The following is a 17,866-nucleotide window of genomic DNA, read 5'->3' on the forward strand; positions in this document are numbered from 1 at the left end:
TAGGGGCAGATTTATGAAGAGTGGAGCTGCACCTAGTGCAGCGCCACTTTTCTTGCTTCCCTTAGCGCCCCACTAATGCTGCCATGTGTGCACCGTAGTTAATATACGGCACGCCATGGCGATAGTTAGGGAACTAGAGTTAGAATTTTTTATTCTAGTTCAGCGCTATGGAGGATTAGCCTCAAACATACTGACTCTAATCCTGCAAAAGACCCAGAGGCCCATTGAATCAATTGGGAGGCTCCTTTTAATGCTTGCTCTGAGCAAGTGTTAAAAGTGACGAAAAAAATGACACAAGGAAATCTCTTAGATTTCTCTGTGCCATTTTTCAGCCCCCCTGATAGGAGAACGCCCCTTTTGCATACATTATGCCTGGCGCAGACATAATGCACTGTGCCACTTTGTAAATTTGGAGCAGCTATTTTGGCCCTGTTGGGCCACATTGGTGTAAAAAACAATGGCGCTAATGTGGCACAAGGAGGCGCTAGGGGCTCTTAAATCTGCCCCTTTGTTTCTTGTGGTTAAAGTTCAACGTGGAGTTTTGGTCATGTTGCAATATTGTTTCTTTGCAGGTGCATCTGTGCGAGTCTACAGTTAATGAGAGGAATATTTTGGTTACTAGAGATAGTGGGATATTTTGGCAAGGACAAGGAGCGCTAACAAACTAAGAAGAAAAGACTCCTGTTTGTATGCCAGGCACCAAGAAACATTCAAGGTCATCCTGATGTTTGATTTGGGGGATGAGAACTTGAGGGGAGTCACCAATCTCAACTGTCCAAGGAAGGTGGTAAACTACTGGTGTGGAATACATAGGTTTCTCAAAGGTTTGGCAGGTTTAATTGGTGTTCACCTAGTTACACGTTGGTAGATTCCCTTGAGACTTGGGGCCAGATGTATGAAAGTGGCCGTTTGCGATTTCAAAAACAGCCTATTGGTATGTAACTTGTTACCGAATCGCAAATTGGATGTACGACTACATACCGATTCGTGTCAAGGGCGTCCCTTCTAAATATCGAATCGCAGAGGTATGTATGATTGTTTTTTGACCATGAATGCGGGCGCAAAACAATCGCAGTTACCACCAATTTCAAATTGGTGGTAACCCATTCGCAAAAGGGAAGGAGTGCCTAATGGACCCCTTCCCCTTTGTGAATGCATGCAAAAACATTTTATAAGAGCAGGCAGTGGTCCCACGGAACACTGCCTAATCTTAAAAAAAATCTTTAAAAAAGGAAAGAAAACTTTTCATTTTTCTTTTTTAAACGCATCCCGTTCACCTTTAAAGAAAACGGGCTGTAATATAAAAAAAAAAAGATGACTTTATTGAAAAGCAATCACAGACATGGTGGTCTGCTGAACCCAGCAGGCCACCATCCCTGTGATTGTAGCAATGGGTCACAAATTGCGACCTACCTCATTAATATTAATGAGGTAGGTCCATTTGCGAGCCCTTGTGAATCGCAATATGAAACTCCTGGAGTTTCATTCATTCTAATAGCGATTACTTAATAGTGATTTGCAAAAAATCGCAATTAGGTAATCGCTATTGGAAATAATGATAAAGCCCTTTATGGAATCGCAAATTGCGATTTCTACACTGTAGAAATCACAATTTGTGATTCCCAGAATAGGAAATCCAAATATGGATTTCCTATTTTAATTTCCTATACTGATGTACCATGTACTTTCAAAATGTGATTTGAGCTTTTTGGATATGCAATTACCACTGAAGTCAGTGGTAACCAGGTGCAATTAAAAAAAAACACCCCAAGGTGCTTTTTTTTAATTGCAATAGAGCACACACATGCCCCTGTGAGCTCTACAGGTATACCCCTATTTTGGGGATGCCCTAAGGGGGGCTTTTCCCCTATTGCTACTCCTAGTTTTGCATTACCTAAATAGTGATTTCTTAATGAGAAATCGCTATCTAGGAAATTCAAAACCTGCCCATTGACTCAAATGAAATGGGATTTCTAATACCGATTTCCTAATAGCGGTTCCTTCTTTGTAGGAATCGCTATTAGGAAATTAGTATCTTTGTAGATAGCATTTTGCATTCCTTAAATAGCGATTTCTATGGAGTCGCTATTTAGGAAATGCAAAATTGCATTTTCGTACATCTGACCCTTGGAGGGGTAGAGACCTCTCTAATCTTTATTCCTTTGTGTGGCTTTAGGAATCCATCCCCTCCCTATCAGAACGTCTACTGAGATTTCTGTTGTGCTGATACTTTCCTAAATTTCCTAAGACGTAAATAGGATTTCCTTTTAGTTTAGGTTAGGATACTGAGGTTAACTTTGATTCTCCAATGATTTGGCAAGAGGACCGGAATTTGTAAATGGATCATCAGATCCTGTGCCTTATCTTTTGTATTGTTTCAACAGACATTCTCACATGCCTTAGACTTACATGATTTAACTTAATTTGACACTTTAATTCACCTCTGGTGATTTTGTACTTATACAGCATGATTCTGAGATGTATTTACATCGTGTGGCTCTTAATCTGTAATACATTTTTCAACTTTATCCTCTGTCTCATGGATGTAATGTGAGACCAAATAGGTTAAACTGTCAGTTGAATCAAAAGGTTGATTTTAACTCTCCTTTGCTTCTTTAGCATCCTAAAAAGTTCCCTTGGAGGAGGAGCAATAAAAATATAATCCCAGAGTGTCATTAACACTTATGTGGAAAGTATCTCACCGCATACACTAATTCCTATCTTGCAACGTAAACAATTACTTTCGGGTTGATATTTAAGTGGTCGCATCTGTATCGGAAATCCATTTACACCAGTTTTCAAATCTCTAAAAAGGTAGGGCTGACTGGGTGTGATTCACCTGATTACTCCTCTGCCAATCCCCCAAGCGATGGCTTTGTGACAGTATAATTTACACAGACATCAGTAAGTCACATGGTCTTATTTTTCTGGCTTACCCTCAATTCATGAAGTTTTGCAAATCTGGTGTTGCAAGTTAATGTAAGATAAGCGTAAGTTTATGTTATCCCATTTAGTGTAGATGTTTGCCTATCCATTGTACATTTGGTCCCATATGTGGTTAAACCATTTGTGTTGATGTAGGCTAGACATCTAGGACCTTATGTACAAAATTATTTTGTGATGACAAAGCTTGGGAATCACAAAAAAGGTTTTGCAACCGCAAAACAGTTTGTTTATATGTACAAAACTCCTTTTGAGTTTTGCATTTCAATAGCAATAAAGAGAGAACACAAAAGAGGCGTCATCTTAATTGTTGGGAGTTGCAAAGGAGTGAATTAATACTTTGCCACTGCAACTGTGGTCGCAAATCACTGGTAAGATAATGACACCCGGAAGTAGGTAGTAATTGATGTTTAGAGACTGGAAACTCTCCCTTTTGGACAGCTTTGCCTTTTAGAGTAGTTAGCAGCAAACAGTAAGCCCTTGAGGCCCTCTGTATAACCCTGGCACTCTCCTGACTGCGGAAGTTTGTCGGGCTGCCTTTTCCGCCCGCCAAACTCATAATTAGTGCCTGAATGGTTCCCCGGGGGTCTTCCCTAGTGGAAAACATTTTTTTTTAATTAGCTCCCGTCCCTTAACACCTTCCCCGCCATAGATGTAATGGTCACGTCCGTGGCTGCGGCGCTGAGGTGCCACGGATATGCGCTCCCCCCAAGGGCCATGGTCAAGGTTGGAAGGGGAATCGCTTCCACTTCCACCCCGGACCCCCCCTCCCATAATGCCAGTGCACGATTGCGTGATGACATCCTCAGAGGATGCCAAGAACACTGGAAGCCATTTGCTTCCTGCGCGTCTTCAGGTAAAGAGGTAAGTTTTTCCTCTGGGCGGGGGGGGATTGCACAAAAAGAGGCATCTGGTGAAAGGAAAGGGTTTTCTTTTCCCTCAATGTCTCTTTTAGCATTCCTGCTGCCCGATCGCGATGTGTCTTTGGTCCTTTTCAAGGGTAGTTTGGTTTTTAGGCAGTACATTCCTAGCAAGAGGGCACTGTATGGAATTAAATTGTATTTGCTCTCTGAAAGTAGTACAGGATATGTTTATAATTTCTGGGTCTACACTGGTAGGGACCCCCCTGGTTGTCCGCCCACTTTTGCAGTTAGTGAGAAAATTGGGTGGGAACTTGGTAGACGACTGTTTAACAAAGGTCACCATTTATATGTATATAACTTCTACACTGGAGTTCAGTTATTCAAGGAATTGTTCAGAGTGGACACTGTTGCTTGTGGCACAATCCGCTATAATTGGAAAGGTTATCCAAGAGAGCTTGTCTGTAAAAAAACTTGAGACAGTGCAGGGCCTTGCGTAATGATCAGCTGTTAGCTCTGAAATTTTTAGACAGGAGGGATGTGTACATGCTAACTACCATCCATGATGAGAGTACTTCACCTGTGGCTGTTTGGGGACAAGTTGCTGAAGTGCACAAACCTGTGTGCATTTTAGACTACAATAAGCACATGGGTGGTGTTGATATAGTAGATCAGAGGTTGGAACCTTACACTGCTGCTCGTAAGGCTTATGTTTGGTATAAGAAATTAGCGATTCCACTGTTCCACTTGGCAACCTTTAATGCTTTTGTTATGTTCAAGGATAGTTCTCCAGAGTCAAGGATGACAATTGTGAAATTTCAGGAGTCTATCATAGCGAGCCTTGTTGTGCTGGAACAGGCAAGAGATCCTAGAGAAGCAGTGGTGGAGGATGTGGCTAGATTGAGAGATCGTCACTTTGCTGAGCACATTCCTCCCACGGCACAAAAAAACGTTCCTGCTGAGAGATGTAAAGCCTGTGCTCAAAGAGTTATCGGGAAGGAGACTAGGATGTACTGCCCTTATTTATCTTCAAAGCCTGGGCTGTGTGTGGGTGCTATTTCAGGAGCTACCACACACAGAAGAATTATTGGGAAATACTGTGAGCATAAACTGCTGTTTTGTATTTTCATATGTTCAGTTTCACGGTTGGCATTACTGTCATGTATTCAGTTAGATCTTTTGTGTTTGTAGTTTTCTACTTATTTATAATCAGTGGTTTCTTTGTTGTTTAAAAACAAAAAACAAAAAAATGATGGCGTTGTGAATGGACTGGCGGTTGGCTGACGGTGTGTGTGTAGTGGCGTTTGGCTGGCGGTGTTTGTGGGGTAGCGCTTGGCTGGTGGTGTGCGTGGGGTGGCGCTTGGCTGGCTGTGTGTGTGGGGTGGCACTTGGCTGGCGGTGTGTGTGGGGTGGCGCTTGGCTGCAGTGTGCGTGGAGGGCACTTGGCTGGTGGTGCCAGCCAAATGCCAGTCTACACACTCCCATCAGCTGGTGTGATTGCTGTATCAGGCATGTGGGTGTATCAAAGTTTTGGGCCCTTGAATGGCGCTGTCTGTTGCTGCACATGTTGTAATGTGCTGGGCCCGTGGCGGTCGGCGTGAATGGTCTTGTGCATGTCATGTTTGAAAGGTGTGTCAATGGACTGTAAAGTGTTTGGTGCCTTGTTGCGGCTTTACAGCTCACGAGCTGTGAGTCATTGGTTCAGTTTTTTGGCTTTTCAATTATTATCAGTGCTTTTCACTTTTGTGAAATCTCTTGTTAATAAAATTTGATCACTGAACCATCACTCAGCCTCTTGCCAAATCCAACCAGTATGTGTGGTAAAAATGACAAAACCTGCTCTGCTGCAATCAGGTGTCGCAGCACACCCGTGACACGCTAGGTGTCTCGGGTGGGACCCGATAATGAAGCATGCCACCAACTTTGTTGGTGGGTGAGGGGTCTTTTTAACATAACCTAAGTGTGTTTCTTTTCACAATTTTAGTGTACGTGGACACATCAAAATGATCTATTGCAAAACTACCTGTGTTTTGCGGGGGGCACCTATGTTTTTGGTCCCGGGTGCGGCCTTCATCTTGGGAAACCTACCAAACCCAGACATTTTTTTTAAACTAGACACCCCAAGGAGTCCAGTGAGGTGTGGCTTGCCTGTATCCCCCAACATTTTTTTACCCAGACTCCTCTGCAAACTTCAAAATTTGCTTAAAAAAGCATATTTTCCGCACTTTTCTTTGTAGGATCACCGCTCCGGCACACATTTCCTACCACCCAGCATTCCCCTTAGTCTCTCAAGTAAAATGATACCTCACTTGTGTGGGTCCCCAAAGCAGAGTCAACCTAAAGATGTATAAAAGAAAAATATGTGCTTATCAACTCGCTGTGCCATCCCCTCAATCTCTACAGGTTTTTGGCCTTTTTCTGTTGCAGGCACCTGGCCCACCCATACAAGTGAGGTATAATTTTTATCGGGAGACTTGGTGGAACGCTGGGTGGAAGGAAATTTGTAGCTCCTCTCAGGTTCCAGAATTTTCTGTCACCGAAATGTGAGGAAAAAGTGGTTTTTAGCCAAATTTTTGAGGTTCGCAAAGGATTCTGGGTGAGAAAACACTGGGGGATCAACGCAAGTCACCCCTCCCTGGACTCCGTCGGGTGTCTAGTTTTCAGAAATGTTTGGGTTTGGTAGGCTTTCATATATGGCTGCTCACCCCAGGAATATAAACGCAGGTGCCCCCCCCCCTCAAAAACAGCTAGTTTTGTATTTGGTAATTTTTATGTGCACACATTGTGTTTTGGGGGATTTCCTGATGTGGGCGCCAGGCCTACCCACACAAGTGAGGTACCATTTTTATCAGGAAACTTGGAGGAACATTGGGTTAAAAGAAATTCGTGGGTCCTCTCAGATTCCAGAACTTTGTGTCACCGAAATGTGTGGATAAAGTGTTTTTTTTGTTGCCAAATTCTGAGGTTTGCACAGGATTCTGGGGAACAGAACCTGGTGAGAGCCCTGCAGGTCACCCCATCTTGGATTCCCCTAGGTGTCTACTTTTAAAAAATGCACAGGTTTGGTAGGTTTCCCTAGGTGCCGGCTGAGCTAGAGGCCAAACTCCACAGCTAGGCACTTTCCAAAAAACAGCTCTGTTTTCTTTGGGAAAATGTGATGTATCCACATTGTGTTTTGGGGCATCTCCTGGAGCGGCCGCTAGGCCTACCCACACAAGTGAGGTACCATTTTTATTAGGAGACTTGGGGAAACGCTGGGTGGAAGGAAATTTGTGACTCCTCTCAAATTCCAGGATTTGGTGTCACCAAAATGTGAGGAAAAAGTGTTTTTTTGGCCAAATTTTGAGGTTTGCAAAGGATGGTGGGTAATAGAACCTGGCGAGAGCCCCACAAGTTACCCGACTTGGATTCCCGTAGGTGTCTAGTTTTAAAAAGTGCACAGGTTTGGTAGGTTTCCTTAGGTTCTGTCTGAGCTAGAGGCCAAATTCCACAGCTAGGCACTTTGCAAAAAACAGCTTTGTTTTATTTGGGAAAATGTGATGTGTCCATGTTGTGTTTTGGGGCATTTCCTGTTGCGGGCTCTAGGCCTACCCACACAAGTGAGGTACCATTTTTATTAGGAGACTTGGGGAACGCTGGGTGGAAGGAAATCTGTGGCTCCTCTCAGATTCCAGAACTTTATGTCACCGAAATGTGAGGAAAATGTGGTTTTTTTTGCCACATTTTGAGGTTTGCAAAGGATTCTGGGTAACAGAACCTGTTGAGAACCCCACAAGTCACCCCATCGTGGATTCCCCTAGGTGTCAAGTTTTCAAAAATGCACAGGTTTGGTAGGTTTCCTTAGGTTCCGGCTGAGCTAGAGGCCAAATTCCACAGCTAGGCACTTTCCAAAAAACAGCTCTGTTTTCTTTAGATAAATGTGATGTGTCTATGTTGTGTTTCCTGTCGCGAGCATTAGGCCTACCTATGCAAGTGAGGTACCATTTTTACCTGGAGAATTGGGGGAACACAGAATAGCAAAACAAGTGTTATTGCCCCTTGTCTTTCTCTACATTGTTTCCTTCCAAATGTAAGACAATGTGTAAAAAAAGACGTCTATTTGAGAAATGCCCTTTAATTCACATGCTAGTATGGGCACCCCGGAATTTACAGATATGCAAATAACCACTGCTTCTCAACACCTTATCTTGTGCCCATTTTGGAAACACAAAGGTTTTCTTGATACCTATTTTTCACTCTATATTTTTAGCAAATGAATGGCTGTACACCCTCTACAGAATGAAAACCCATTGCAAGGTGCATCTCATTTATTGGCTCTGGGTACCTAGGGTTCTTGATGAACCTACAAGCCCTATATATCACCACAACCAGAGGAGTCCAGCAGACATAACAGTATATTGCTTTCAAAGATCTGACATCGCAGGAAAAAGTTACAGAGTTAAATGTGGAGAAAAATGGCTGTTTTTTTCACCTCAATTTCAATATTTTGTTTAATTTCAGCTGTTATTTTCTGTAGGAAAACCTTGTAGGATCTACACAAATTACCCCGTGCTGAATTCATAATTTTGTCTACTTTTCAAAAAAGTTTAGCTCTGTGGGATCCAGCATTTCTGTCACTAACTGGAAGGAGGCTGAAACCCCCAAAAATAGTAAAAATGGGGTATGTCCCAGTAAAATGTCAAAATTGTGTTGAAAAATGTGGTTTTCTGATTCGAGTCTGCCTGTTTCTGAAAGCTGGGAAGATGGTGATTTTAGCACCATGAACCCTTTGTTGATGCCATTTTCAGGGGAAAAAAACACAAGCAGCATTCTGCAGCCCTTTTCCCCCATTTTTTTGGGAAAAAACAAAATTTTCGCTGTATTTTGGCTAATTTCTTGGTCTCCTTCAGGGGAACCCACAAAGTCTGGGTACCTCTAAAATCCCTAGAATGTTGGAAAAAACGGATGCAAATTTGGCGTGGTTAGCTTATGTGGACAAAACTTTATGGGGGCATAAGCGCAAACTGCCCCAAATAGCGAAAAAAAGGCTTGGCACCTGAGGGGGAAAAGACCTGGCAGCGAAGGGGTTAAAGAAACACGCCCTATTTTAAGAAAAAAGAATTTCCTTTGCAGGCCACCATTTCTGCATTCATAGGCAAACATGTGGGATCATAACCAGTCTCCTGCCTATGAATATACAACTTATGTTGCAACATATTGGTATGTAAGTTATATGGCAGATTTCATACCCATTCTCAAACTAGTGGGTGAGCAAATTACACATTCTAGTTTGCAAATGCAACTTTGTACATCATACCCCTGTTCCAAACCACTGTTTACATAAGGAAAGCAAATCATTTCGCAGCTCTCTGCAGCCCATTTGTAAAGCATCGTATTGTATATGCATTCATATGGTGCTTCAAACCTCTAACGCATTGCAAGTGATGTGTGGAAAGCTTAATCTCAGCTACTGTAAATAATTCTTGACCACATCCCTGTCCATGGTTTGTTTTGCCGACCATGACACTTCAGACAGAAACTTACTGCAGTGTGACAGGTATGCCCAGGCTTGGGCTTGTAGTCATTTAGCTACTATTCTCAAGCTATACATTACTTATAAGACTAAACTAGGCTGAAATCGGTGTGATGTTGCCTGTGTTCCTGTCTGGGGAAGACCTATCTTGGCAGTTTGGGCAGGACTGTTGCTACTGGACCAGTACTAAGAGTGATTTGCATGTGGCATTTCTATATCATGAGTGGTATAGTGAAGGCAAGACAATTGACTGGGATCCAGCCCCTATTATTTGTCAATGCCTGTGATTAAGTCAAGCTTTCCTTCCATCACCTTGTTCGTTGTTTGTTGTAGAGGTGAATGTGCAGCACACTACATTATAGAGTGTAAGAAAGTTGTTTTATAGTGTGTCCTATGTAGAATGAGTTTGGGTGTCGTGGGTGCTGCTCTTTCCTGTCATATGTTACAGCAGTTTAGCATGTAGCAAAGCAGAGTAGTCAGTGATTGAAGGCTTGAACTTTCAAAAAATATTGCCTATGATTAGAAGGCTGTGAGTAAAGTCTACATTTGAGCTATTTTGGTGTGATGAAGCACATAATGTTCTTCTTGCTTCTCTTCAGTTGTGTAAGTATTCGTTGCGAAGTAGTTGTGATGCCATCTGAATGGATCTGATATCCATACCATTCATTGTATGGAAACTTTAGTCCTGTTATTGGACTTTTGTGGGGAGAAGGATGTTCCATCAATGCATCGATGGAAGGCTGTTCCATCAATGAAGATAATAATGATTAGAGGGTAAGGAAACACGCCTGAGAACCAATAGCAAAGGGAGGCAAGATAGAGGAGTAGTAAGGAGGGCTTAGTCAAGATTCATTGAGTTGCAAACGGGGGTAGGAAATAGAAGCAGTGATAGCACAAAACTCTGGAAGACATAGCTGCAATCCACAGGAGAAAGCAAATTAAAAAACACACATAACCTCACAACTTTGTGGGTCGATCCAGCTGCGTAAGAGAATAAGGGTTCACACTTTGAAAGTGGTCCTCCAATGAACAGCAAGCAGCAGCTCCCAGACTCGGGCCCATATTTATACTTTTTTAGCGCTGCATTTGCGTAATTTTTTGATGCAAAAGCCGTGCAAACTTACAAAATACAATTGTATTTGGTAAGTTTGCGTCGCTTTTGCGTTAAAAAGCGGCGCAAATGCGGCGCTAAAAAAGTATAAATATGGGCTTTGGTGTTTGTTAATAAGAGTTGCCTCAGAGGCACACAAAAAGAAACCAACTGCTCTGTGTTCAAAATATTAGTATCTTAAGGTATTTAACTGTTTAATAAAATATGTTATAGTCAAATAGGGTCATTTAGAGTTAAATGGTCTGGCTGTAAAGATGACAGAGGCACCAACCCCACCTTGTCAGCGAACTTGACCTCTTTGAACATCTCCATCCGCCTCGCACTCGTTTTTGCCTGAATTAGGCTCCAGCAGTTTTTTTGTAGCCTAACTATAAATGATGTCCAAATCAAATAAATTAGTCACTGACATACAGAGCAAGTGTATTCCTTATCTTATTTTAAATGGTAAACCGGCTACTTTTATTTATTTCTTTATAGCCTCGAAAAGGATTTACAGACATCCAAAAGTAATACAAAGCTTTCCTTATTGTGTCCCGCTGAGCACAATACAATAGAAATTATTCACATCAACTATTTAAGGTCCAAAAGTATCTTATGAAACCATCATTTTGTACTTGACAAACCAACCACAGAATTTGTGCAAAAATTTAACATTATTTTTAATTTAAAAAATGAAAACAATCCACAAATCTATAAAAGGTTTTCAGATAGTAATGGTGTGTCTGTTGAATGTCTTCCCCTTCTCGTCTGCTGATATTTGCAGGTCCTCTTTCTCGTTTAGTCCTCTCAGGAGATCACAACACTAATGTATGGCAAAATATCACATTTAGGCCCTAGAGGTTGAGGTTGGCTTGATGTTAATGACATACCAAGGTAAATAGAGCATGAATATATTGACTCACCTCATCATGAGTTAAAAAAGCACGTGATATTTATCACATGTGCTAATTACCACATATTTGTGGTCCACATGTGCTATATAGTGTATGTGCTGGTTACCACAGGTGATAATTACCACCTGCAAACTCCCAATTACAACACCCAGTTGCAAGTATAAGAGGTCATTAGAAACGTTGAAAAATCTTCTTAAAAATAACTCCACACATTTTTAAAAGTGCAGGGTGTCAAACTAAAGATGTAAAACAATAAAAATAAAATTACGACCAACATAATAATGTAAAAAACACAGTGCCTGCCCTGCTTGAGTTGAAAAAATAAAATCGTAAACACACAACTTCTCACAGGACCTCACTTACATAAACAGCCATGTAGCAACAATCTCACAAGGGGATTGCAGCAGCTTTGCCATCCCCTACTCCACCATGGATACAGCACTGTGAGGCCACTATATCATGCTATGCCAGATCCATATTCCTCTACAAAAATGTTTTACAGCACGATAATTCCAACCAGACCACCAATCAATGACCTTAAATGTTGCAGCAATTCAGGATGAGAGCCATGATTAAAGAGTAAGGCTAGAAAACCATAAACTTAAATCAGCTTGAGATCCAGAGGTTATGCAGGATCGATATGGGCCCCATGCAAAACATATTTTCATCATTTGGGATACCCTGGAGCCCAACACAGAGATTTAGGCCCGTATTTATACTCCGTTTGCGCCGAATTAGCGTGGTTTTTTTCGACGCAAATTCGGCGCAAAACTAACGCCATATTTATACTTTGGCGTTAGACGCGTCTAGCGCCAAAGTATGGGCAAATAGCGTCATTTTTTGCCGTGAACGCCTTCCTTGCGTTAATGACATGCAAGGAAGGCATTCCCGTCTAAAAAAATGACGGCGACGCAAATGCGTCGTATTTATACTCCCGGGCAAAAATCACGCCCGGGAGTTGGCGGGTCAAAAAACCCCGCATTTGCGCCACTATTTAACGCCTGGGTCAGGGTAGGCGTTAAGGGGCCTGTGGGCTCAAAATGAGCCCACAGGTGCCCTCCCCTGCCCCCAGGGACCCCCCCTGCCACCCCTGCCCACCCCAGGAGGACACCCAAGGATGGAGGGACCCACCCCAGGGACATTCAGGTAAGTTCAGGTAAGTATAATTTTTTATATTTTGAATATTTTTTTGTGGCATAGGGGGGCCTTATTTGTGCCCCCCTACATGCCACTATGCCCAATGACCATGCCCAGGGGACATAAGTCCCCTGGGCATGGCCATTGGGCAAGGGGGCATGACTCCTGTCTTTACTAAGACAGGAGTCATTTAAATGGCGTCTGGGCGTCGAAAAAAATGGCGCAAATCGGGTTGAGGCGATTTTTTTGCCTCAACCTGACTTGCCCCATTTTAAGATGCCCTAACGCCATTTTCCCCCTACGCCGGCGCTGCCTCGTCTACGTGTTTTTTTTCCACGCACACCAGGCAGCGCCGGTCTGCTAGCGCCGGCTAACGCCATTCCATAAATACGGCGCCCGCATGGCGCTTCAGAATGGCATTAGACGGCGCTAAATTTTTTGACGCTAAACTGCGTTAGCGCAGTTTAGCGTCAAAAAGTATAAATATGGGCCTTAATGCAATCCGCCTTCCTGAAAATGCCAGCAGTGCTGGAACTCTTTGCAACAGGCACCAAGTAGCAGACAGTAGGATTGGTGCATGATATTTATCAGTCAACCTTCAGATGTTTTACAGAGAGTGCATGGGCATCATATGAAGTTCCCCTTGTATGCCATCCTATCCAAAGCAAAGCAAACATGTATGCTATAGCAGGATTTCTGGACATTCTATGGTCAATTCACTGCAGTCATGTATACCTGGTGGCCTCATACATACAGGAACAACTGTGTTGCAACTGTAAAATGAAGCACACTATTAATATGTAAAGGCTGTATGATGTGGATCTGTGTATAGTGAACTGATTTTGTAGGTGCTGTGGATCAACATAAAGCCATTATCCTTCAGAAAACCAACATTAGTTAGTCTGTGGTGGTGCATCACGATAGCAAATTAGGTATTTGTTGAAGTGGGTGATTGCTGACTCCAAGTAATAACCACAACCCTTAGACCATTAAAGTCACTAAGTAAACCTGAACTTATCCCCCTTGTAGCTTTGACACAGAGCAGATTTGCTTAAGGTAGAAGCATTATGTAAAGTATTTATGCAATACCAAAACAGTAATGAAGTCAAACTGCAAGAACAATCCCACACCAATTTAGGAAAAAGGAATCAATTTTAAACCAAAATTAAATATAGAAAGTGGAGTAAGATTTTTTTTAAGTTTAAATATAAAAATAGCACTAAAACACATTAGGAGCGAACAGGTCATCTGGTTACGCTTGCCTAGTACCTAGTACCTAGGTGCAATGGATGGAGCGTGGGCCAGATACAGGAACCAGGTTGGACTTAGTCTCTGAAATACAAGCCAAAACTCCTCCATGGAGCGAGGGAGCAGGCTGTGGCTGTAGAGAGCTCCATGTATTCAGACAACTGCTGGACAAGGTCTCAGTGAAGCCATTTACTTTTGGTACGAAATCTCTGAGCAGGAGAAATTTAAATTTCATATCAAGAGAAGGTTCCCGGGGCTTGATTGTATTTAATTGTGGGTGCTTTTGGAGCCTTTACCTGATATATGTTTCTATATTCAAACTTAGTTACCTTTTTGAATCTTAAGTACTTTCAGAAGGGCACATCTACAGCTGGTAGCTGAATAGGGTTCCACAAGTCCACCCCTTCTCCATATGATTCTGCTGAATAAGATTGATTGTTGTGGGAATTCCCTGTATGGGAGCAAAATGAATAGATTCTTATACGCTCAATTCAAGTCAAAGGCAGTACTTTACATAGTTGCCAATATTAATTAGTATTGTATTGAAGAAAGGCGTCCTTGAATTTTATTTTATTGTAGTTTCTTATTTCCTCAGTTCACCACAAAGTATTTGTTCAATGTCTTGAACTTGTCATGGGGAATGCTTGTATGTAAAGGAATCAAAATTATACCTGCTTTCTGAGAACAAGACTACAGGGGTAGCCTAAAAGTGTCATGCCTAAGCTTCAATCAAATAAACTGCACTTTGCACTTTGGCAGTACTTTTGGGGTGCTGGTGCCTTTTTCGGGTGAGAGAGAGGTTTGTTTGCAAATGTGACATCAATGGTAGTGGGCCACTTTGAAATCTGGGCAGTTGCTCCCTTCAAGAGCATACTGGTACCCTGAAATGGAAACACACTGTGAGAAAACAGGGCTGATTGCAGAGGCAAATCTTTTTGCCCCCATTTTCACTTTCACTTGTCCCCATAGGTGCACTGCTGAGGTGCCCAATGTCATTATTAAGACAGTCCTGCCTTGCTCGCTGCTTTTAAACAAAAGTTATATGCAAATCTGTCCTTGCAAATAAAAGTACTTCTAAAGTCTTAAACTACCTTATTTTTACATATAAGTCACCTCTAAGGTGTGCCTTATGTGCGCCTCTAGAGTTGGGTGCCATGTAACTATAAGCAGGGACATTATAAACATTGTTCTATAAGCCCTGGTGAGGTAAAGTAACTACATTTGTTATTCCCTCACTGTAGTGAATGGCCTCCATACGCTAAAATAGGGAGATTTTATTTTAATTAACACAGTCCCCATAACAGACAGATACCTTGAGTTTGGTATCAAATTGATTGTTATAATAAATCCCACTAGTTGCCATTGTTGGATTTAATATAACTAGTTCAAGTAAAGAGTTTTAAAACGCTAACTGAAAGTTGCCAAATTCAGCTTTGTAGTGCCTTTCTCTAATTGGCCAGCCTCTGGCAGCCTGGTCTTCCTGGAAGAGGACATCTGCCTCAGCAGATGGTGAAACAGGATAGGGGAAGAGCACCCAATCTGGTCTTCAAAGGCAGGGAAGGACATTTGGAGCAGCTCAGGACCACCTCCATTTCCTGAAACCCCAGACAATTAGGTGCCTTCTTGATTAGATTAGGAGAGGGCAGAAGAGGGGTGTGTTTAGGATTTGTAGCCACACCACGGGATAGGCTCAGCCAGGTCCATCCTCCAAAAATCAGTTTCAGCCAGGATGGATTTTTGAAGAATGTTGCTACCTGGGATTGATATTTGCTACGCTTCCCAGGTAGTAGTCATCAAAAGGGAAAGGAGCCTTCCTGTGATTGGACAGTCAGCCCCCCCCTGCTTTCCACCGCAGGAACAAGGGTAAATATGGCAGAGCTGCACCCACACCTCAGATCCCTACAAAGAATAATACACAAAAAGAAGAAGGACTGCCCTGCTGGACCCCTGACCTGCACCTGGACAATGCAAACTGAAGGACTGCACTAGCTGCACACTTGGGCTTCACCACTAAAAGGACTTTGCCTGTCTTCAACTGCTTCAAGAAGGGACTCCCTGTTTGCTACAGATACAAAGGAGCTGCCCAGGGTCCCCTGCATCACATCCTTCAAACAGATCTCAGCTGACCAGCATACAGCGGCCATTTGGGGATTCTGACCAGGGGTATTCTGGGAATTCTAATCCCAACTCCCAAGGAGCAACTCAGAGCTTCTGGAACCTTGGATCAGGTTGTGGACATTTCAAGGATCCAAAAAGGACCTCTGGAAGAAGATCCATAAGTTTGGACTGTTTGGAGCAACTCCATAATTTGAAGAGGTGCATTGTGGGAGTTGTAGTCCCAGACATCAATTGGCAAACCAGAGCCTCTGAACCCTTGGCTGGTGCTGTGGACCACTTTCCTGAATCAAGAAACACTTCTGAAAGTAATTCCCTCGTGGGTGGACTGTACTCTGGACTTTGTCCCTGTCCAGTGTGATCTTTTTTAACCCCTTGAGCACTAGTTGCTTCTATGTGCTAGAAAACATTAATTCTTTAAAAACATATATCTCCAGTTCCCCTTATCCGATTTTAATCATTTTGATTTCATTTTAAAGATGAAATTATAATCTATATTTATAAATTGGTGTTGGATTTTTATTGTGTTTTGTGTTTTACTTATTTACTGTTTTGTGATTTTTAAATGCTTTACACACTTGTCTCTTAAGTTATGCCTTGTCGATCGTTGCCAAGCTACCAATGGCTGAGCAGGGATTAATTTATTGAGACCTGACTGGACCTAGTGGGGGTTAGTGGCCTGTTGCTAAATGTATGTTCTTTACTGCCCTTACCAATAATCCACTTTCCAACACACACATATACATTTATATAAAAAAACAGGACCACACTCACAAGCAGCCTGCATCCAAGAGGGGTGTAACGCAAAAAATAGCCGAGCAACTGGTCCAAGAAATATTTAGAGGTGCTCACTCTTCGGCCAGTGTCAAAATCACGGGAATAAACACAGGAATAAACATGGTTTTGACACTGGATTCTGAGTGAGCCCTACTATTTATGTATTTGGGAATTAAATATATATATCTATATATATATATGTACATGTATATATATATATATATATATATATATATATATATATATATATATATATATATATAGTAGTATTTATATAGATAAGTGTGTGAATATATATATATATATATATATATATATATATATATAGTTAGAAATGGGGTCTCTGGTTGGCACTCACTCTAGTCAGGGTAAGGGAAATACACACCTAGGATAACCCCTGCTCACCCCTTTGGTAGCTTGCAACAAGCAGTTAGGCTTATCTCAGAGGCAATGTGTAAAGTATTTGTACCAACACACACACTAACTCAGTGAAAACACTTCAAAATGGACACAACACCAGTTTAGAAAAATAGCCAATATTTATCTGAGTAAAATACGACTAAAACAACAAAAATCCAACATGCACAAGAAAAGCTATGAATTTTCAAAGATGAAACTTCAATATAGCGCTTTTGAAACACAAATGCTTCAATTTGGTATTATCACAGCGTTATGACTGAGTCGTTCCCAACAATCCGACACCATTGGCGCCAGACACGGACTCGCACTGACCCCCAGGTACAGTACATTGTGAAAGTGAGGAAACAAGCCAGTGCACGGAGTCGGAGATGGAGGTGTCGCCCGATCAGGTGAGACATCGGTTCCAGTGCTGCAGAGCAAAAGAGCCTTGGTTCTTTGCTGCAGAGCTGTGGAGATGAGGCAGTGTTGGTGTGAAGGGTTGGATCCTTACACTTCCTGTGGGGTCTATATCCAGCAGTCAAGACGCGGTGGAGGAACCTCACGGGGTCACAGTCATGTCACGAGGCTGCAGGCACCGCAGCAGAGTTGGGTGTCATGGACATCGGTGATGCAGCACTTTGGGACTCACAGAGTCTTGGACTTCAGCAAGGCTGCAGCAGCATTGGACCTGCAGGGTCAGTCAGGATCATCGCAGTCCAGAGAGGACCACAGCTTCAGATGCAGGCGGCAGTGTGAGATCCGGCAGCGGCATCAGTTTGGCCATCGTCCAAAGTCGGGGCACTCGTTTTTTCTTGGTTTTTCACTAGCTTTTCCTTTCAGGGGCCCAGGGACTGGATTTGGCACCACTTGG

Source organism: Pleurodeles waltl, chromosome 3_1 (assembly GCF_031143425.1).
Source record: "Pleurodeles waltl isolate 20211129_DDA chromosome 3_1, aPleWal1.hap1.20221129, whole genome shotgun sequence".
In the NCBI taxonomy this organism is placed as follows: Eukaryota; Metazoa; Chordata; class Amphibia; order Caudata; family Salamandridae; genus Pleurodeles; species Pleurodeles waltl.